The sequence below is a fragment of the Salminus brasiliensis genome, chromosome 19, assembly GCF_030463535.1.
Source record: "Salminus brasiliensis chromosome 19, fSalBra1.hap2, whole genome shotgun sequence".
NCBI lineage: Eukaryota > Metazoa > Chordata > Actinopteri > Characiformes > Bryconidae > Salminus > Salminus brasiliensis.
The window spans coordinates 28,902,524-28,911,350 of record NC_132896.1 but is presented as its reverse complement, the minus strand read 5'-3'; positions in this window follow the sequence as shown (position 1 = coordinate 28,911,350).

Genomic DNA, 8,827 nt, shown 5'->3' with positions numbered 1-8,827 from the left:
ACTGAGGAGAGAAAAAAAAAAAAAAAGCTGCACATACTGTAGATCTCGTCCCCAAGTCCACAGCAAGACAATCGCATGCCCCCCTGATGTTCATCTTCTACAAACAAGAAGAAAAGATCAACAACGCTCTGCGATAGTTCAGAACCTGCGTAATTCGTTTCCACCCTGAGTTCAGCTTCAGTCTCACTATTAATGTCAACTTCTAAGGCGTCTTTGTTTTTTAGTCGCTCAGAAGTTCCACGGAGAACTGTAGACAAGAAAAAGCTGTACTGCGGTTTGAGACGAGCTTCACGCTTTCTACTAACGCAACTAATGAGGCGTAAAAACCCACCAATAATTCGGTGATTGAATCGGTTGTTTGGATGGAATGAATCCCCACGCTTGGTTGGATATGACCTCGCTCTCATGCAAAGTCTGCTGATTGTATTCCCTAGAGCACGTTCATTAGACCTCCCACCCAGGTTTGCAGGTCACCACAGAGATACGCTGAGGTAGATCTACGTTCTCTCTTCCCTTTTCGTTTGATTACTGCTTGGGAAAGGTCTGGCAATCAACCTCAATGCTTGAGTTTCTTTTTTTTCCCCGCAGATACACAACACCTCTCATTGAACATACTGCAGCACAAGGCCTTAAAGGGGAATAGCATTGATTTTCACTGTTAACAGAAGGCATTGCAGTTCCTTTGGGTGCTTAAGAGGACACTGGAGAACTGCCGTAGTCTTCACTGCAGATGGAACGAGAAAATGAGCAATTGATGATTACTTAATTAGATTCTGTTTCAGAAACACCCCCCTAAGCAGTGCCATGAAATCAGAATTATGGCTAGAAAATATTTATCTTGATTCATTCTAAAGTCCTGAAAGATGAAGTTGCTACAGTTTTGCAATACTGGGTGTCATAAACAGGCAGTTTAACCTCTTAAAAAGCATATGGACAGCCAGTGGGCTGAAGGTGTTATTAAAAACTTCTATTACCAAAGAACAGCCCCACCAGTTTGTACAGACATCCTTGTAGTTACTGAGTAATACACCTTAGTGTGTAATTAGCCTAGCATGGTGTAATTTAAAATGAAAGGGCTGATATCATGGAAAAAGAAAGAGTTTGAGGTAGATGTACCATTCACTGCTCCTTCCGTCTATACAATTCATATATGGAGGCTAAGCTGCAGAAGGATTCGCTGTTTTTATAATGTCACAAAAAAACAAAAAAGCCTGTAGCAGTTTAGCCCCACCCACTCAGTGTTGCAGCCTAGACTGCTTTTTGAATCATACCTAATACAGTGCGCCCAATCAGAACTGAGGTCAATTATTAGTCTTAAAGGCATGGTAACAAAATATTAGCTCTAAGTGATGAATGAATTGTCATGTAAAAATAAATGTTGGTACATAAAATTAGACATGAACCCAAAGTGGACTTAAGTGATCTTTTGTACCATGTTAAAACAACTGGACATTTGATCTTCATTTGAACAATATTGAGAGATGGATGTAAAATAATGAAAACATATAAATGAAAAAAAGAAATGTCCTTAAGCATCATTTGTAATCAATAATGTACTGTAATTAATAGAAAGGGGAAAAGGAAAAAGTTAGAACAGCCCCACATTCATTACTGCTTCAAATGCTTAAAATTAGAATCAGGTGCAGCACATCAGCGAGAGGAAGAGCATGTCTCATTTAAACCTCAGACATTTAGTTTGGTTTGCTCTTGATTGAGTTTAAGTGAGTGGGATGATCATGCTGAAATCCAAAGAGCTCTCTGAGGCCTTCATAAAGAAGGTTCTAGATGCATATAAGTCTTTGAAGGGGGATAAAAAAAACCTCAGCCGTTCCACTGCTAAATGATTTACAAGTGGAGAACATTCAACAACTGCCAACATGGCCAGAGCAGACCATCCTTGCAAATTCAACTCAAGAGCAGACCTTAAGATGTGAAAAGAAGCCTCCAACAATTCTAAAATTTCATCATAGGACCTACAGCTAGCTCTCGCCACAGTTGATGTCAAGCTACAGCATCTACCATAAGAAAGAGACGTGATGTGGATGGGAAAAAAACATGTTCCAAAGCAGGTTGGACCAGAAGTTCAGAAGACCAGAAGGTGTTCTCCGGCAAACTTTAGTACCGCTCTGATGTATGGCAAAGCAAAACTGGACTTCGAAGAGTTAACTGGTTCTTGAGGCTCATAGACAAGTGGCTGTAACACCAATTACTTTTGAACAATGCTGCCTGCAGTATCCTGCACTGGCTGTCCTGTTCAATAAAATTCCACATCTTTTGAAATACATCTTTCTACAAATCGCCTCACCTGGAGGTGAAATATTTCCCTGTGTGTTGGAGATTATTTTATAACATCTGATGTTATTATGTCATTGCCAGAATGTTTATTTGCCTTGATTTTAACCATGCTGCCCAGCAAAAGAACACTGGCTATAAAAGCTTGCTGACAAAGATAGAGCGCTAAAGAGGACACAGGGCTGGCTTGGGGGTGGTGTAGCGTGTCTAATGGACTGCAGTGAGCTTTGCTGGCACTTGATTATGACCAGTGCAAGTATGAATACAGAATTGTGCCTTTGTGAGGTCATTGTGGTTGAATCCAGTTAGCAAGATCAAACGGTCACTTTGGAGTCAGCTACTTTGGATCAGAACTACCCAGGACCCCACCCACCCACTGCTTTCAGTACTTGCTCCCTGAACCCTACACTCTTAAAAATAAAGTCGCTACAGAAGGTTTTTTGAGCGATGCCATAGAAGAACTAGTACTGGTTAAAAAAAACAAAAAAAAAAAACAACAACATGGCTTATGGGTTGAACGTGGGCTAGGTGGGTTCCAGGTGGGTTTGGGCTTTGTGAGGGTTTGTACATGTGTTGTTACTGGGACCCAGTTAGGCTTCCCAAAAGGGATCCATCATTACAGCCCACCTTAATCTGACATGGGTCTCATCTAGGGTCTCATCACGGTACAACCCATACGATACCCATGTTTACCCCCTCCTGGTCATACCACTGAACCTGGTGTGCATCCAGATGTGGGGCCAACATGGAACTTGTAGACCAAAGTTTTTGGTTTCTAGTTGTGCTAACCATACAGATCCCACACAGACATGTTAGCTGTGGAAGCCAGAGTAGACTCTAAGGGTTCTTCATTGCTCCTCACAGCTCCTCGCTCCTTGTCCAAAATCATGTTTTTATGTAACTAAAAAAGGTTCTTCTATGGCATAATTTAAAGAACCCTTTTAATTATTGTAATTTTTAGGAGTGTTAAAAGTATACAGTGTTATATAAGGTACTTCAAGTATAGAAGTATAAGGAACTTCAATTTCAGTTTATGGAGGAATCTCTTAAGGTGCTTTGAGGAGGTTCCTCAAATCCCCCTAAGAGGTTCCTCAGCAGTTTCAAACTGAAGAACCTCCAAATGTTCCTCAAAGATCTTCCTCCATATAAAATAGCCAATAATTGAAACTTTACTCATATTCATGTTATTAGCTGACACAACGACTTCCGACATAGATGAAAGCTTCTATGACTTTGATATTTAGATTCATCTAACCGCCTTTTTTGTTCTTGCACTTGAAAAAACTGTAGTCATGTCATTCCCATTACTTCTTATACAGGTTTAGATATTCATCTTGCACACGCATGTAACCTTTTCCCTAAGCAGCCTGCAGATTCATGGGGATTACAGAAATGTCATTTATTGTGGATTATTATTATGTGCTAGTATCATGATGCCCAGCAGCATCAGTCAGTTCTTGACTTACAAATACAAGCCATGTATAAGGACACAAAACAGCAGCGAAGAGTCAACATACATTGTGCCACCAAACTGCTAAAAATGCAGTATATAATAAAAATTTTTATATTATTTTATTTTAATATTATGTATTTAAAATATTATAACACTACGCTCAACAACAAGGGTTCTATATATAACCTGACGAAAAATGTGAATGATTAACCCTTTATAGTACTAGATAAAATAAAGGTATATAGGGTCATGGTATATAGGACATTTTTAACATTTAAAATATGTAATGTTAAATGTGATTATTTGTGTTCATTTTGTGTTTCACACATTTTGACCAAAACAGGTTCTTTAACTAGTTGAACCCTTACTAGTATGATAACCATTACAGAAGGTTTTCCACCATGTAAATGTTTCTTTAACCAGACAAAAGAACCATTTAAGCATCCAAATGCATTCGAATGCAAAACAGCAGTGAAGAGTCACCATACAAAGTGGAAGGCTATAAGATGAGCCACCAAACTGCACGAAAATTATATCCTGGTAAGTAAATCTAGTCTAAATATAATATTTTTCATTTTAAGATTGTAGTACTAAAAAGGTACAGTAACAAAAGTTAAACTTGCTGGTGTTACACTGAACCATCTTTAAAAAGATCCTGCATAGAACCATCTACGGTTTTCCACTAATACAAAGAACCTTTTTTCTGACGGTTTAACAAGTCACTTTATCTGCATTCTTTTCAAAAAGGGTCAATATAGTACTAAAAAGGATTTGTTTACTAGTTTATGGTACTATAAAGAAACCATTTTTTAAATTACCTACAGGTTTTTAACACCCAAATCATCCAAATGGTTCCCTCAGTTCTTATGGTTCTATACAGAACCACTACTTTTTCTAAGCCAATCTCTTGCTGGTACTACATATATGTTATATATGTTTTGTATAGGACCATCTATAGAAACCTCACCACCAACGTAAATAACACTGTAACCAGACAAAGATGTGTTTAAGCGTCCAAATAGTTCTTTGTCATAGTTCTATGTAAAACCATTGCATTTATTAACAAAATTAGTTTAGAAGTTATATTTCTGACAGATAACTTTGATATTTTGTTGAGAATAAGATGATTTTACTTCCCCAAATGTCTCTGCTTATTAACCAATGATGAGTGATGAGTGAATGATGAGTAAAAAGCATTCTTTAAACTAGAGAAACTATAAAATATACCTTACACAACAGAAAATGGGAAAATGAGAATAATCAGGGAATGCATTATAGGTTCACACTTTTTTCCCAACTTAATAAATAATGTTGTAGTGAAAGTTAAAGGCTTTGTACATTCTTAAAATATGAGGATCTGGGTGCAGACAAGGCCTGATACAATTAAATCATTTCTGTAAGCTGTTCTGGTTTGGGCCATCATTGCATAATTAGTCCAACAGCAAGCAAACAACTGAAATGAAAGCAAACAACTTTGGTTGCACGCTTCCCCAGCAAACATCTTTAAACCATCAATCTCCTTTGAGTCAAACCCTAGTCATTTCCTCTGGAGCCGCTTTCATATTGGCATTTTACTGCCTAATGACCTGTAAAGGCATTTGCTTTGTTAGCAAAAACAACAAACAAATACCCGCTCTAATAACTTGAATAATGTTTACCCAACAAATCTAACGATTAAAAATGTGGGCCATCCAATGCGGGTTTAATGTGTTGAGACTGAGTAAACAAGGCTGCTGTAATCCAGTGACTATTTTTGTTTCAGGGCATTAATAATTCTCCAATATGCTGCAATAAGCTTGTCATTTTTTCTTTGCAGATCAAGATGATGTACCTGCCCTAACTTTAAGCACACTCTTAAATACAAAGGTTCCTAAATGGTTCTTTGCATGGAAATGCAGTTCTAGAGAAGAAAGCCTGGTATAGAAGCTTTACACTCTTACAAAACAGGTTCTGTACGGGCTCCTATATAGAACCACAACTCAAAGAACCATTTAAAAGCTTCATTGGTTCTCTGCCTGGCTAATTGCTACTTCTCTAGGATGGAAAACCTCTAGTAGATGATAATTTACAGAACCTTTCATGATTCAGTAGTTCTATATAGCACAAAAAATGGAAACATGGCTGTTACATGTTACATGTCAATTACCGTTTTTCGGTACTGTACAGAACCCCATTGTGCTTACGAGTGTAGTAAAAACAGTTTAAGAAACGATATTTCTTTCATATTTCATACACAACATGTTCCATCATACAGAGCAACCATTTCTCCAAGGGGTGTATGTATTCAAATGGTTTTTAAAGTTTCCAGAGTTGTATATACTGCACAACCACTGTCTTTACTAAAGAACCCTTGTGAAGGGGTCCAGCTGAGTTAAATTGAAGTTAAATTGAAGTTATAGAACCCTTAGTTACATGAAAGTATGAAAAAAAAAGATTATTTACACCTTATTGGTGCTATAAAGACAAATTCCTCAGGTTATATTTGCACTATATGTATTCCAGAGATTCTCTGAGTGTCCACATGTAGATATAATGTATAGACATTGCCTTATAGACATGGCTATAGAACCCTTGTAGAACCCTTGCAAAAAGAATCCACTGCTATTATACCAAGGCTTAGGACCCTTTTCCAGTACTATGCAGAACCTAATTTTGCTAACAGTGCAACAAAACAGTGCTATTTATTATTTTAAAAGGGGTTCTTTGATTTGTAACAAAAGCAGAACCCTATTTTGATGCTATTAAAAAACAATCGTTTAAAGAACCATATACAGCAGGTTTTCTGTCATGTATTCCAAAGATTCTTTGAGTTTTTACAGTTGCGTATATTGTATAACCACTGCCTATCCTAAAGAACTTTGCAGAACCTTTATAAAAGGGTTCCACTGCTAAAGAACACTATTGTGTACTATTGTACCCACTTTTTTGGTGCCATGAGGACCAATTCTTCAAAAAACTTTACACAACAGGTTTTCCATCATAGAGAAGAACCATTTAAGTGAAGAGTATGAATTCTAATGGTTTTTCCCCATTGTTATATACTTGTTAACCATTGCCTTGACTAAAGAACCCCTGCAGAGCCAACAGCCAATATCTTTACAACAAAAATCATTCCTTGAAGATGTTTTTTTAGAAAAGTTCTCCAATAACCCAAGAAGAACCCACATTCATTTTTAAGAGTGCAGCTTCTTCGCAATACTTCATACTCTGGATATTGAGAAATGCTCTGGATAGTGAGTAGCCAAATAGTTACCCGATATCCAGAAGTGTGTAAGTGCTTTTTTAAGCACAACCTTAAAACATAAGACCAATTCTGAGATAAAAGGACGTGCGCGAGAGTAAAATGGATGTGCTGGGGTCTTGTGAATAAAGTCAGAGTTGCCTGAGAGCACAGCTGAAGTAGGCCAGAATGGCTTGAGGACAAGCCCCCAGCAGCTAGCATCTGCTATCACTCTCATTGATTGGAGTCGGAAGCCAGCTCACTTCCAACCGCATGGCATATACTCCAGTGCCCCATAGCACAAGCACTGCCTGGGGCATCAAAGTGATGCAACACCACAGGAGCTCTGTGGTCTCCAGAAGTCTCTCTCTCTCTCTCTTTTCTCTCTCACAGTTAATCAATGTGGCTTCCCCCCACTCTCGCTACACACCGGGTAGCTACGTAATGCCGCAGTAGAGTACAGCAGGCTTTAGAAGAAACTTACTACTCACTGTATCATCGTCCACCTGCAGAGAGTGGGCATTTACCCGAGATCAGAAGCAGCAACTGAGCACACTGACAAAAATCACCCATATGATCAAAACGACATGCTAATGTGTTAACATGCTCAGGCAACCGTGAAGATGTATGGGCGCCAGCAAAGACAATTACACTGCACACATGAGTAAACACACACACACACACACGCACACACTCTCAACATAATCTCCCGGCTCCCAATAAAGACAGGCATTTGCAGCCGTGCCTCTTAGTGCCTCTAATAAAACGATGCGAGTCGATGCATTTGCATCGATGAAACAGTGCCACTCCCTCTCTTTGGGCCTAAACCAATTAAAAGCCTTGTGATTTATTTCAGAGTCAAGGCATGACGTCTCCATTTCGGGCGGCTCTGTGTGATAAGAAGACAAGTGTTCTGGTGGGCCGCCCCCTTCATTGGTGTGCGGGGCATGCACAGCCTCTCCATTCTCCGCCACATCAGGAAACAGCTACACAGAGGCCTATTGTACCAGGCAAAGAAAATCACTCTATTTGAAACTGGATGAAAAACACTCTCTTTCTCCATCCCTCTCTCTCCCTCTCTCTCCCTCATCCACCACCAAAAGCAGTGGCCCTGGCCCTCCTCTTTACCCCCACAGGGGTAAACATTAAACATTTGCCTCACTTTGCACATGACTGTTCAGCACAGATCCACTGCCACCACATTTCACTAGACTGTGAATTACGGATGGGAAAATGTATAATACATGAGCCGCCCAGAGAATACAAATTCATATTCATATTAAGCACAACCACAAATAGGTGAGAAAGGAAGCCGACTGGACTTGTAAGCAGGGTTGGGGGGGTGGATTAATAAAGCGCATTTCATTTGGCTCCCCAAATTAGCTTCATAAACAAATGGCTTCCTGCACTCCAAGGTACTTGAAAGATTGAAAGAATCCGACTGATTGAGAATAATAATAGAAAAGAAAAAAAGAGGTGGTAGTATCTGGCTTGGCATGCAGGAGCTGTAACCGATGTCAAGTCCAACCTGAGGCAAGCACTCATCAGCACCATGGACAGCGGCTGCTTTTTTAAACGCACCAAAACACTGCAGCTGATTTAAAGGCGAGTCTGTAAAAAGGCTAAGCGATGCCAAAAGCAAGTCTCTCGGGGGGGTGTAGGCTTCACAAATCAGAGGGTAATGCAATACAGTTTGTTCTACACACCAACTTAGCACCAGCATTCTGCAGTGTTTAGGTTCTGGGGTGGGGGGGGGGGGGGGGGGGGTGGCGGCGAGGGGGGTTGGTTTTGGCCAGTGTCTTCACAAATACACTTGCATACTGTGTAGGCTACAGCTTTTTTTCTGTGAACCAGCAATTTGT